The following is a 14,928-nucleotide window of genomic DNA, read 5'->3' on the forward strand; positions in this document are numbered from 1 at the left end:
GGGGCTCCCCAGAGGCTGCCCACTTGGGGGATTGGTTACAATGACCCAGCACTGAGGAGAGGGTGGGGGTCTAGGAGTGTATATTTTGTAATAATCCACTCAGATGATTCTGACGTCCTACTGTCTGGTGTCATAGTCAATCAACAGGCATTTTGAGTTCCTACTTAAGAAAATGAGGATTCCCTCGAGAGGTCATGGTCGCTTTGGAGTTCAAGAAGCACTCCCACACCTATGGTCTCAGTCTCCTGACTTGCCTGGCTGCTGCATGTCACCCAGTTGCAAGGCCCAGGCTCAGTGGTCAAGGCCCATGCTCGCCCCTGCTGACGCTCCGGCCCTGTGTCTGCCATCCCCACGCAACTTCTTTTTCACATCACCTCACTTTTGCTGTTGCCAGCCCCACCTCCCGGGCTGCCCTGGCCTCCGCTCCACCCACCACCTGGGAGAGTTGCCTGGCGGAGGGCAGTCAGGGAGCCGTCTTTCCCGCTGACTCCCTGAGCCCCGTGCACCCCAGTCCATCAGGGCACTCCTCAATCTGCGAAATGATCTGTTGGTTTGTCCGCCCCTCCTGGTGGGCTGTGACCCTGTGAGTATCGGGCTGGGGTCACTCTTTGATGAATGATGGCAGGGAGCATCCCCCCCTTTCACAGATGAGGAGCTAGAGGATGATAGAGGGGAAATGACTGACCCAGGGTCCAACAGGGATTCATAGAGGAACCGGGCCGGGCTGCAGGAGCCCACGCACCACCCTCCCGCAAAGGGCCGGAAGGGGGCACCTGGATTGGCCCTGAGCCTGCCCTTCTCCCCACCCAGGCAGTGCTGACTCAGATGGTGCTGGAGGCGTGGGGGGGCTGGGCTGGGGCAGAGGTGACCCTTGTCTGCCCAGCAGATTTTCCATCCATTCCCAGAACCTGTGGTCACAGCCTGGGTAATGCACTTGGCCGGAGCTTGGGTTTCCCTGCGGGTGGGGGTGGGAAGAGCTGGCAAAAAGCTTGGATTTCTCTGCAGGTGGGGGTGGGAAGAGCTGGCAAAAAGGACCACGGTCCTTAGGGCATGAACCCCTACCTGGCACAGTGTACAACTACCGTCCCACAAAGGTTCAGAGAACTCACACCTACTTATACCTACGGACATACACGCACACTCCCAATCACACATACTCCCAAATAACCAATCACAGCCACACAAACCTTTGTGCGCTCTCTTTCTCTCTCTCACACACATACACGTGTGTGCATATACAAACACAGACATCTCCACTAATCCAATACTCGGAACACCGTGAGGTGTCGGTGCAGTGCTACGAGGAAAGGTAGCTCTCAGCTTAAGATGGGGCAGGGGCTTCCTGGAGGAGGAGGCACTGCAGCTGGGTGGAAGAGACACGTGGGCAGTTTCAGTGGGGTGAACTCAGGGGAGCAGAGCAAGATTAAATGGGTGGGGTCAACCCGATCACACAGGTTTTGAACGGTCAGCCGAGTGTCCACTTGAGCTGTGGACCATGGAGAGCTCTGCTCTGAGCCGGGGAGGGGAGACACGGGCCATGACCACTGTGGCAGAGGAGAGGAAGGTGGCTGTGGGACAGGATGGGAGAGACAGAGGAGGCGGTGGTGACGACCAGGTGAGAGAGTGGAGAGTCTGGCCCAGGGGTGGCGGCGGCTGGGAAGCAGAGGACCAGACTGACGGAGATTCGCAAGCAGGGCCCCCAGCTCTGAGCCCTGTGCTCTTGCCCTGCCACCCTCTGCCCACCCTCAGGCACTGACCTCTGCAGCGGGACCTCTTCCAGCAGCTTCTCCTCCTCCTCCCTGTGGAAGCAGACGAAGCAGAAGGCTGGCACATCCTCTCCACAGCCCAGGGGCCAGGCTGGAGGCAGTTCCAGGATGGGGCAGGGGTGGCTGGTGGTGGCCACGGCAGCATCATCCTCGGCCTGGGCAGGGGTCCCCGAGCCAGAATGCTCCAGGGTCAGCAGCCTGTTGGCCTCAGGGCCCCTCGCCTGCCCACCTGCCACCTGTGCCTTTTCACTCAGGTTACCCGTCGCCTCGGTGGGGGGAAGAGCCTGTGGCTCTGTTCGATGGGGACGCCTGTCCTGACCCACGGGGGCTTCCGGCCACAGCGCTGGGCCTGGGCAAGCAGTTTCCAGCCGCCTAGTCTCAGAGGTGGCTTGCTGGCAGACCAAGGTCCAGCAGGGCCACTCACTGCCCCTGGGGGAGCCCCTGGCCCCTTGGTGGCCCACTCAGCTGCTGTCCGTCAGAGGCGAGGCTGGGAGGACGGGCTCACAGATGCCCTGTCCATCTGGTCATCTGTCTGTCCAGCTGTCTGCTCCTCCCTGACCAGCCAGCACCGGCAGCCCAGGGCTTCCCTAAGAAAGTTTGTTCTCTCCTGCCGGGATGGGTGGCAGGCGTGGTCTCCAGAGGGAAGGTCAAGACCTGAGGCCGAGAGACAGGCCAGCAGCAGGTGAGGCTGTCCCCGGAGAAAAGTTCTGGCCCCAGTGGCTGCTCCGGTGCCTCCGAGGCTCAACTGGAGCTAGCTCCCTCCACTCCCTGCTCCTCAGACTCCTACTCTGGTGGCTGCTGCTCTGGCAGACCGGCTTGGCTGTGGGTATTAATAGCTCCACATTCACGCTGAGAAGGCTGGAGGTTAACTCCTTCCCTGCCAGAGGGGAGGCTGGTGGGGCTGCCGGTGGCGGCAGGGAGCAGAGGCTCCGCTGCCTCCACAGAACCCTCAGATGCCACTTCCTGCCCACGAGGCAGTGCAGCACTGGGTATCTGGTCTCCGTCCAAGTGCCTTGGCCATTTGAACCCCATGCGCACCCCGTAGAAGTCTAGCAGGACCAGAACCTCCAGGCAGCACTCCTGGAATGGGGGATTCTGAGCTCCAGGGAGCGTCCCTGGATTCCTGCACTCGCTGACCCCTCCACCCCTCCACTCCCTGGGGCCATTGCTTTCCCTTAACAAACAGTCACTATTGTGGGACTCTAGGTCCAGTTTGGTTGCTGAATTTCTGTGGTCCCGCCCAGATAAACCTCATGCAGCTCCCATGGGAAACACCCAGTCCTCTCATCAGTTGAGGCGTGTGGGAAGAGGGTGGAGATGCAGGAATCTGAGTATAATTTGTTTGCTTGAAAATGTTTATGAAACACCTGCTAAGTGCCAGGAACTGTGCCGGGTGCTGGGCACAGTGAAGAAGAAGGGCCGTGTTCCTGCTCTGGAGGGCTGGCAGGTCACAGTGAGAGGGCCGGAGCCACAGCTCACCTATGTGATGCCCTCGTGAGAATAAGGGCAACTCACTCCCTACAGGTAAGGACAACCCTGGCGCACCAGCTTGCGGATGGATCCAGGCGAGGGTTCACCTCCTATGCAATTTATAACATGCGCAACCATTCACATTGCCCCTGGAAGCACCAATAAACAAAGAAAAAATAAACCCAGAGTCTGAAAAATACTGTTAGGGGGAAAAGGATGTCCCAAAGCAAATTCCATATAGGCTTTGTGGACTCCACCCCCACCCCAGGTCAAAGCCAAAGACACTGGGAACTCCAAATCCCATCACCACCAAAGGGAAGGTGGCTGGGACCTGAGGGTGGGGTTAAGCAGCCAGGTGGATACAAAAGGCAGACACGTGGGCTTTGGGGGGCTCTCTCTGGCTCTCCATTTTGGGCTCTCGGCCAGCTTGCAGCGTCCGGTCAGCTCGGAGAGTGACTTTGGGTTTCCAGGTCGTTGGATCGGGTAGGACGCATTAAAGACTTTATTTCCCTATTTTCTCCCTGAGTTGTACCTTTTCCTTATTTTCTTTTTCTCTTGTAAATAAACCTTTTATTAACCCTTTTGTGTGTGTCTGTAGTAGAGTATTCATAAGTCTCTTTAAAGCGCGCGGGTGAGGACCCACAGCCAAGAACTCGTTTAATATCGGGGCTGCTCTATAACAATACTACAAAATGCCATGAAAAAATGAAACTGGTATGTGAGAGGGAAGATGGTTTGGTAGAATGTTCAGGGAAGACCTCCCAAGGAAGGTGAGGTTGGAGCAGGGTGAGGAGTCAGATCTGGTGGGAGGAGGTCCAGGAAGGTGGATCAGTAGATGCAAAGGCCCAGAGGCAAGAACTGGCTGGTGAACGGTTTGAGGAAGAGAACTAGAAGCCGGAAGACAGTCTTCAAGCTGGGCCTTGGAGAGTGAGATATTTAGGGGCTTCAAGAGAGAAGGCTTCAGCAGCGGAGAAAGCAGAGTATGTGCAAAGACTCAGAGGCCAAAAGGATGGGTGGCCCAGCGCTAGGCACGATGAAAGTTACCCTCTTGGGGCTCTAACAAAGATGGATGGGTGGGAGGGGGACGCGCGTGGGAACTGGGGGCCAGTGGAGGAGCTGAGGAGAAAAGGCTAGGCAGGAAAAGGCTAGGAAGGAAACATCTATATTTGTTTAATTGAATTCCACTGGCTGGAAGGACAGGTGGGGGCTGAGGACACTGCCTCCGCGTACAGTTGTTTAGGGCGCACAGTCCACAGGGGCATCCAGGCAGATGGTGAGTGGGAGCTGATAAACTGTGAGGGGGAGGTGTCCGCCATTTTCTATTTGGGCCACCCAGCAGGATGCTTTTCTCTAATTGGTCAGCTGCTAAAGTGCCTTTTTCTAATTGGTTCGCTCAAAAGGATGCCTGTTTATGATTGGTCAGCCTGAATAGCGCCCTTTTTCTAATCGGCCCACCTAGAGGATGCCTTATTTGAAGTGTCCCACTCGAAGAGGGTGCCTCTTTTCTGATTTTCGTGGAGGTGCCCATAGGCTGGGCTGGAGTGTGTGATTTAGGGGTAGGGGCCTCCGGTTCTAGTGTGGGCTCTGCTATAGAGGTGCGGCCCACTTGGCCAGTCACTGTTGCTTTCTTATCCGTAGAACCTCTAGACCTGGAGGACAGCTGTTCCACCCCCTACATACCCCCACCCCCAGGAGAGGGAATGCGCCCCAAGAGGACGGGACTCCGTGAAGTCACACCATGACTCACAGCAGAGCCCGGTGCGCTCATCTGGGTGCTGTGTCTTCTCTGTTCCAATCTTCAGCCTGAATTGCTTGCCTCCGAGGGCGTGTCCTTGAGGAGAGTACAGGAATGAGAAGGGACGGCAGCAAGAGTGCGGAGGGAAGGGGAGGTCAGGCCAGGATATGGCTCCCTGGGGTGGAGTCAGTAGGGCCTAGGGTGCCCCAGGCCTCCAGGCGCCCCTTCTACCTCCCCGGGCCCCTTGGGGTTGTCATTTGCAGATGTTAATTATTCAGGATGCTGGTGCTTTGCCTGGTTTTAATGCACTCACTCTGATGGCGTTCTCTAGCTAATGGGGAAAATCAATAGGTTTTAATTCTTAGTGGCCGTGAAGCTGTCTGTCTCCTGTTTGGGTGCCTGAGCCTGGCTCTTGGGCAGGGGCTGGGGGGTGGAGACTCAGACCCAATTCGCAGGGAGCCTGAAACTCCACCTTTTCCTCCCCCTCCACTCTTCCCCCAGGCCCTCAGATTCCAGCTTGGGGAGGGAAGATTATAGTCACCAGGCAGCTCCAAACTCTGTGGCAGGCATCGTGGAGGGTCTGAGCCCTCAGATGTCAGTCTTTTGCTCCTCCTCCAAGGGATGGCATCCCCCTTGGCCCCTTCTGGCCCCTGCACCAGAGAAGGGGCCAAAACAGGCCAGCTGGGGTAACCCCACCCACTTTGAGGGAGGGGGGCTGGAATCAGGCATACAGTTTTTGTCCTCCGTGCTTTCAGGTCTTGTGGAGCCTTCCCACCCAGCACTCGGAGTCAGCCCAGTCATCTGCCTGGGCTCAGGCCCAGCTCAGACCTGTCTCAGGTGTCGGGGGAATCCAGCCCAGGCCTCACATTCCTGAAGAGCCTAAAATGTGAATCTCTGATATTATTTCTCTGTGCAGTTGTACATTCAGGTATGACAATTTCCTGGCCAAGACTGAAAACTGAGAACATTCATGGGGCATTAAAAGCATATTGCTTCTCAGACCATATCCTCCTCCACCCCTCCAGGGATGCCCCTGCAATGTGTGTTGCTCTGTGTTTGTATGTTTGTTAAATGCATTAATTAGGCAAGGGTAACCAACCATTTAAAATACATATGGTCTCATGGTATTGTTTTTGGTATTTCTTAATGTTTCCACAATACAATGAGCCTCCAAAAAGGGAAAAGATCTGAGATGTCTTGACCTTGGAGAGGCCTTGCCTGCTTTTTAGAGAACCCAAGCCTTTGCCAGTGGACCCAGGGCCTATGCCTGGCCTCCTCCTGCCCGGCCCACCCCCCGACCCCCCACAGCCCAGTCCCCAACAAACCTTTCCCTTGTTTTTATCCATTTCTCTCTTCTCTTTCACCCCCCTCCTCACCCACCCCCCTACCCCCATGGTGGGACAGGCAAAAACTGCTGAGGTTACTCTAAAAAGGCCAGCTCACGGGCTTTTGGAGAGAATTATATGAGCCAGAGCCTGTGAAATGCCTGGCACACAGTAACTGGTCAGTGACTTGGTTCTCACCCCCAAGGCCCTTTGAAACTTGGGTAAAATACCTCCCCTTTTTGTCACCTGTGCATGTCTGACATTTTTTAAACGCTGGTATGGTGCACAACTCACTCCCTTTTCAAATTCAAATTCAGTAGTTACTGGGTGCACATGCAAGGCCAAGTCATATGCTAGCAGTGCCTGTGGGGGCCCAGATAGGCACATAGAAGAAAGGATGCCCACTGTAGGGGATTCTCTACTCAGTGGGGGTGAGTGGGAGATAGCCCTTTTCTCTCTATCCGTGAGAGAGCCACTAAGCTGCTATGAAAAAGAGGCTTCACATTACGTTGACTCAAACAAATCTTCTGACAAATTAATTAAGATCACAAACTACAGGTTTGCCATAGGGAAAGAGGCTTATGACCAAGTTGGTTCAAAGAGTCCTTTTCCTTTTATAGGAAAGAGCATGATTAGATATTTGCAGTTGGAACAGACACAAGAAAAAAGAAAGGATGGCTTCATATCATTAGGCCCCAATGACTGACAGTTGGATGGAACAGGAAGTTGGCTTCCTAGAAGAGGTCTTACTTGAATCAGAAGTTTATCAGAATGTTGCTTAAGCATTTTGTCAAGAGAGCCAGTGTCTTTCCAGAAGGAAACTGTGAATTATACCACGTGGGAAAAGTTATGTCCAAAGCAGCTTTGGTCCAATTTTTTAAAATCACAAAGTAGGTTTGTTTTTTTTTTTCTCTTTGGGTGACATGATGTCTGAGGGAAGGGGCTTCTCTTGCTGATGCTGGCTTGTGAGCACCACCATATAGTCATGTTTTAGTTCTAAAGATGGAATGATACAGAAGTGATAGTTCTCGCTTCCATTTATATTTTATTAGCAAGTAGTTGGCCCCCTAATTGCAAAGGAAATTGGGAAATCTACGTAGCCCTCTGTAGGGTAAGGTAAAAAGTATCAGGCTTTTCTGCCCTCCCGCCATTAGGATAGATGACGGAACCCTGTGGTCCCAAATGCATGCCTGATAGCGGGCACCTGGAATAGGGTGTGGGTATATGTAGATGGGATTCACCTGGACTGAGACTGGGCTTTTAGGGGTAGCATCGCAGGGATGCCAAGAACAAACAGAAGCAGAGAAGCAGAAACAGAACCACAAGAGAGAATGCGAGAGAAGGCCGGAGAGCCCAGAAAGAGTAAAGACTTGCTGGGAGGCTGGCAGGCTGGCAGTCCTCCCAGCCCCCCAGCACCCCTGCCTGCCGTGTACCTGGTAAATCCCAATAAAAGCCTGCAAAAGCCACTGAGGGCTCCAGGACTCTTTCCTCCTTTACCTGGTCTGCATGGGATCATAGAAAACTTGCACTGTGTCCTTCCTGTCACATACACCCTCTGTATTGCTAAAAATCGGGTAGGAATGGGGTGTCATTAAAGGTAAGTGAGAGAGAATAGGATATGGCTAGCAGTCATGAGGGCTTTATTCGTGATGAAATTCTGAATTCTTTGCTTCCTTCACAAACTCTGTTGACTCGTCCATTTTTCACTCTTTTTAATTGAGAAAACATGTGGGACAATCTATCTGAAATCCAGAGGACAGAAGTTCTGAGACACAGATTATATGATGTCCTTGAATATATCAGGAAGAGATTTTCAATTTTGACAGGGGAGTTCGAAAATGCATTAATTTAGGTGAAATAGCCCCCCGCTCCAGCCCCGGTGGCACAGCCGATTGAGCACAGCACTGTGAAGTTGTCCACAGCCTGTTCTTCTCCCCGCTGTCTCTGGTGAATCCTGTCACCCTTCCGCGCTTCTGGCCTGTACCCCAGCTCTTGTATAAATAATCTTTAAAAAAAATTTAGATGAAATAAAATAACAAAAACAAAACAAGAAGCAATTATTAACTCCAGGAAAAACAAAAAAAGTTGCACAAGTAATCATGGTAACTATGTGCCAAAATTGTGAATATTATCTACAAAGGAACAATAATATAAATACTGAAAATTATATTAACCAAAAAGGGGTTACTATATTAAGAGATACGTGTGTGGGAGGGAGTGTTTGGACATAAGAGCACTAAACTTTCATTTTCTATATTAGGAAGCAAGAACAAAAACGGAAACATCAAGAACTAGCTGTATTAGCATGGTATTTAGAATCTTGACATTTAAAGAGTGATCCATGACCAGCACCATCAGGGAACTTGTTAGAAATGCAGAATCCTAGAACCTCCCCCACAACTGTTGAATGAGAACCTGCATTTTAACAAGATCCCAGGTGAACCATGTGCTCATTATATTTGGGAAACTCTGTCTTAGAAAGAGAAAGGCAAATAGAGAGGGATAGCTAAAAATATTGAATTCATTGCCTTTAGGAAGAAACCTGAAGTACAGAGAGGTGGAGTAGGGGACTGCTAAATTTTTATACGAGCCCTATAGCTTTTTTCTGAGTTTCAAATCATGCAGATTTACATTGTTGAAGACAGGTAAATCATGCACATGATTTAAAGTCCTAACAATCAAAATGCAACGCAAAGCTTTCCTCTCACTAGAGCCCACAGACTCCCTTTTGTACTTCCAGAGTATCCTTTCAGAACATTTATCTACATTTCCAACCTATATGTGCTTTATTATCCTGCTTATTTTTTACAGAGAAGAGCACATGCAAAACACTGCTCTACATCTTGATATTTTCACTCCACAATATCTTGGAGATTATTCCAAATAAGCACATATAGATCTGCTTAATTCATTTGTAGGTTGCTTTTATAGGCTATTACAGGATGCCTAGTATTATAATTTACTTAACCACTCCTCTACTGATGGGAAATTAGGTTGTTTCCAGCTTCCACTGTTACATACAATGCTGCAGTAAGCATTTTGTAACCACCATATAGTGCAGAGTTAAGGGCACAGGCCCTGGGCATAGGTGCCAGGGATTGGAAACCCAGGGCTGCCTATAAGGTCAGTCATTTCCTTTTTTATTATTATTATTTTAAAAAAAGATTTATTTTATTTATGCATACAAGAACTGGGGTAAAGGCCAGAGGTGCAGAGGGTGAGAGGATTCAGTAGATTCTGCTCACCACTCTGGATTCAGAGGATTTTGCTCCATACTCTGGTGAATCCTCTTATCCCCCCACACTCTGGCCTATATCCCATTTTTTGGATGCATTAAATCTGGAAAAATAAAAAGAGAGAGAAAGAGCCATCATTGCAGGTGAGCTGTGTTGTGATGGAGCTGCCTGGAGGACTATAGTGGCATTGGCCACAGCTGAAGAAGCCAGGTGGCCTCAGAGATGGAATTGGAGTCTCATTCCAACACAGCCCGTCCCTGGCGCCTGAGGACTCTATCTCCAGATCTGGTCCTTCTTCCAGAGTGGTATGTGGTGCGGAGTAGGAACCAGAGAGTGAGAGGCTGGGGATGCTACCTTTGGGCCAATACAGCTGGTGGGCTCAGCTTTGCAAGGTTTGTGGGCTGGGTCGCTGTGTGCAAGCAGGCAGGCTCAGCAAGGTGGGTCTGCGAGCCAGGAGAGCAGCCCTCTTAGGCCTTGTTGGTCTCTTTTCTGATCAATTCCAGAATTTCTCTGTAGTCTTCTTTGGGACAGAAATCTGATGGGAAGAGGAGGAGGAGTTTGTTCTGAGGCAGAGAGGGAGCAAGGGTGCTGTTGAGCTGAGAGTATGTTTATTTGGAATGTTTTTTTGAATATGTTTAAAATATGTTTATTTGGGATGAATGAGGGGAAACTGATGAAGTAATGGGAGGGCTAAAGTCTGGAGGAAATTTTTCTTTAGAGACTTCTTTTTAGATTTTTTACCCATTTTTCTCTTGGATTATTGGTCTCTTGCTTATTGATTTTAAGAGTTTTATGTTAGGCAGAAAAGTCATTCATTTATGGTATGAGTTACATATTTTTGTCCAGTTTGCAGATTTTCTTTTGACTCCAGTGAGGAGCAAGAGATATATGGGCACTTGTGCAACATTTCTGGAGGGTTGTGCAAATATGTACAATTGTGATTGTCAACCTGTCATTATCTATCAAAACGAGAAATGTATCTCTTGACTCGGCAGTTTCAATTCTGGGAATTTATGCTATAGATTTACTTGACATTGATGAAAATGTGTGTGTGTGTTTTAAAGATTTTATTTGTTTTTGCATAGAAGAGCTGGGATGTAGGCCAGAGGTGCAGGGGGTGAGAGGATTCACCAGAGACAGAGTGGGGAGCAGAACAGGTGGACCTACTGAAATACACCGCTGAGGGGAGCATCAGGTAAGACAAGAGAGGTCTGCTGCACCATGTGGGTCAGCTCCCTGGCTGGGGATCTAACTCAGGCCATGAATTGCTGTGGTAGCCCTGAGACTTAACCCCTAAGCCACCAGAGAGGCCCCACGTGTGTGTTCGTACTGTTGACTTTTTTCTTATAATACTGGAAGTAAGTCAAGAGGCCATCAGTAAGGGACTGATTAAATAAACAATGGTAAAGGGATAAAATGAAATATTTTGCTGCTATAACAAAATGAAGATTGTTTCTATGTACTGTAACAGAAAGAGCGTTAAGATACACTGTTGGTGGGCCTCTCCGGTGGCACAGCGGTTGAGCGCTGGGTTGTGAAGCTGCCCGCAGCCTCTGCAGCGCTGGTTCGATCCCCGGCTGCTCCCCGGCCACCAGAGGAGGGTCCCACATGGCGCGCAGACCTCTCCTGCCGCCCGCTGCTCCCCTCAGCAGTGTACTTTGGTTCTTCTGCCTGCTCTGCTCCCCGCTCTGGCTCTAGTGAATTCTCTCACCCTCCCGCGCTCCTGACTGTACCCAGGGCTTATATAAATAAATAAATAAATAAATAAATAAATAAATAAAATCTTAAAAAAAAAAAAGAAAATTAGACACAGACACAGTTCTTGAGGGGTACGGTTCCAGCACAAGTGTAGGAATTTACCTCAGTTTCTCCATCTGTAACATGGGGATTCTCAAGCTAACCATGCACTGATTTATATTGAATGAAATTTGTCCCTTCCCTGAGGCCCAGGATGGGCTGAATGCAGATTTAGGCCTTGGGAACAGGCTTTGTCCACAACTCTTCCCAATGCGTTCTCAAGGACGAGGCCAGAGGAGACTGAACTGGTCCAGCGTCTCACAGCCTGAGAGGGAGAGGAAGGGAGACTGGGACTGACGCTGGAGGAGGGGAGACCGCAGGCCTGCAGCCAAGATGTTGAGTGTCCTCCCACACCCTTCCCCAGCTACACCAAGCCCACGATGGGGACAGATTGGCCCTAAATTTAGCTGAAAAGCAGCCCCAGAGAGAGCTCTCAGAAATCAAATGCATAGCATCAGCCATCGGCATGTTATGTCCCTTGCTTCACAAAAGAGGAAACCAAGGCTCAGAGAGACCAGAGGGGTCATTTACCATCTATAGTGAGGTAGGCCTGGCTCCTGCTGGTAAGTGTATGTTGTGGTCTATGTTGGATCTTCTTCTCCCAACTCACGTGCTGAAGATAATAAAGGTGAAATCAGGGCCTCCCTGGTGGCGCAAGGGGTTAAACACCACACTATGAAGCAATCTGCAGCCTCTGCAGCACGAATTCGATCCCCGGCTGGCCAGGGAGCAACACACATGGCCCGACAGACCTCTCCTGACTCACCCGCTGCTCCCCTCAGCAGTGTATTTCAGTAGATCTGCCTGTTCTGCTCCCTACTCTGTCTCTGGTGAATCCTCTCACCCTCCACACTTCTGACCTGTACCCCAGCTCTTGTATGCATAAATAAATAAATCTTTAAAAAAAAAGTAAAGGTGAAATGAGGTATTAGGGTGGCCCGAATCCAATAAGACTGGTGTCCTTATAAGAGAGGAAATCAGGACACAGACACCCAGAGTGGAGGCCATGTAATGACAGGAGAAGACAGCCATCTACATGCCATGGAGAGAGGCCTTGATCTTGGATTTCTAGCTTCCAGAATTGTGAGGACATACATTTCTGTTGCTTAAGTCCTCTAGCCTGTCATTTATTAGGGCTGAAGGAGCCCTAATATCAACTTTCCTTTCATGTCAACTAACTCTGGAGGCAGGCAGTCCTCCTAAAAAGTGCTGGCCATGTAGAGACTCAGCTCCACCGTCTCTCCCAACCTGCTATTCTCAAGGTCACCTGTTGGACCAAGATGGCTGTTGGAGTGGCTTTAATCCAGCCAGCAACAAGGACGCAGATACAAAGTGTGGGTTCCTCTTTTTAAGAATTCCTGCAGGTGCCCACGTGCAGTTTTGCTTACATCTTATTGGTTACTGCTTAGTCACAAGCTCATCTCTCACCTCAAGGGAGCCTGGGAAATGTGACTAGCTGAAAGCAAGGGCTTATCCCTAAAGAGCCAGAGGAGACTGGATGCTGGGCGATAACCAGATGTCCCTGCCCCAGACTGTGACCCTGGATCACATACTCAAAGATGCATGAGAAACTTTCTTTACATTGTCCACAACTCAGTATGATTTCTATAGCAAGCCAGGGTGGCACGTCCAACTTTCTGTGTGAACGCGTCTAACTTGGGTGGCTTTCTTAGTGCCCGGCTTTGGAGGGCAGTGTCAGTCCTGAGGTCCCGTGTCCATGCAGGTGTGCCCATGACTTCAGCCCTCAGCTGTCTGCCTCTGTCCTGCAGCCCACACAGGTCACCTTCTGCCTATGCATCTCCTTCGGTCTTTCCTGGACCATCTTCAAGGCTTAGGGATCAACCTGCTGCTCCCATACCTGTTGGGAACCAGGCTGCTTGGGTACAGCGTTCTTCCCATCTGCTCTGAAGCTTCTCAACCTCTCTCTGGAGTCTGCCCCTTCTCCTACAAGGGTTTCGGTCTGGAGATTGCCCCAATTTTTTATTTTTTAAAATCTTTCCTCTCAGGGGAATACCTGTGATCTGAAGATGGCTTGCCCTATTTTCAGCTTCTATGTTTTTTCCAATAAGGACTTATTGCGGCACAGATTCATGGCTTTCCCCCCACTGATTCCCACCCACTCACATTCCTCTTTTGAAGATACAATCACAGGTTTTGACTTGACATCAGGGAAGAAAAGAAAACATCAGGCCATTGTAAAGAATATAGGTTAATGTTTTCAAAATATCTTTCTGCCATATTTACAATAAACTGTCCTGTGGTGGACAGTTTGTCACTCCTCACTTCCTTTTCTTTGGCTATTGTCAGTGTCAGTCCAGAAGCTAAATGATTCCTTTCCCAGTCTCTCACAGTTCAGCCAATAAGTTGGGAACAGAAGACTGCTCATATTTAGAGGAAGGCTTATATTTTGTACAAAAAAGAAGAAAGAAGAGGAGGAGGAGAAGGAGGAAGAAGAAAAGAGCCCGGTGTGGCTGGTACCATTTGCTTCCCTTTGCTTCCTACGTAGATGTAAACACGAAGGCTGGCACTACAGCAGCCATCTTGCTACCATGAGGGCAAATTTTAGAAAATCATAGAGAAACCAAGACAGTAGTTAAGCCTATACAGCATCACTTATTTATTATCAGGCAGGAAATATAAGTTGTCATTTTTTAAGTCCTTGTTACTTGCTGCTGAAAATATCCCTAATTAATATACTGTAACTTTATTTAAACTAGTATAAGTGGGTTTCTCATTGTTGAATTCTGGCCCATGTGAAGTGAGAGAGTTCCTAATCACCCTCATCTTACCCAGCCACCAGGTCTTTACTGGTGGGCCCCATGCCAGGATCTAGTTTTTATTTGATTATTTGTTTAAAGATTTATTTATTCATGCATACAAGAACTGGAGAACAGGCCAGAGGTGTGGGGGGTGAGAGGATTCGCCAGAGACAGAGTGGGGAGCTGAACAGGCAGATTGACTGAGATACACTGCTGAGGGGAGCAGCAGGCGAGTCAAAAGAGGTCTGCTGTGCCTTATGGGTAGCTCCCTGGCTGGCTGGGGATCGAACTTGTGCTGCGGTGGCTGCGGATAGCTTCACTGTGCTGTGCTTAACCCCTTGCGCCACCAGGGAGGCCCCCAGGATCTAGTTTTTAAAGTGAGTTATGTGGGTAAGGGAATGCTGTTTAGGGTACTGAGTGGAAAACCTTGGTCCTTGTATCAAGCTGGAGAATGAAGACAGTCCACTAAGTACTGTCAGCCTTGGGACCCACCACATCTCCTTGGCTCCAGTTCTAGGCAACAGAGGCCTCTGTTCACTGAGTGTTTGGGGGAAATCCAGACCTGTCTACTAGGGGTCTTCTGCAGGCTGTGTCATGACACACTGGGTAGTTTCCCGTTGACCAAAGGGGAAGTGTCAGCCTGAGATCTCCCTTTCTGAGAGGATAAATCCCTCTCCACACTCCTCCCTGTACCCCCACCTCTTCGCACCCCCACCTCCGCATCCTCCCACAATTGAAGTCTCAAGTTCTGGATGGGGGAGTGATAGTTGGCAGATATGGACAGTATGTGGAACATGTGTACATCCAGGACTTCCAGTCAGATTCCATCCAGCTCAAAAG

Source organism: Talpa europaea (assembly GCF_964194135.1).
Source record: "Talpa europaea genome assembly, chromosome: 12".
NCBI classification, from domain to species: domain Eukaryota; kingdom Metazoa; phylum Chordata; class Mammalia; order Eulipotyphla; family Talpidae; genus Talpa; species Talpa europaea.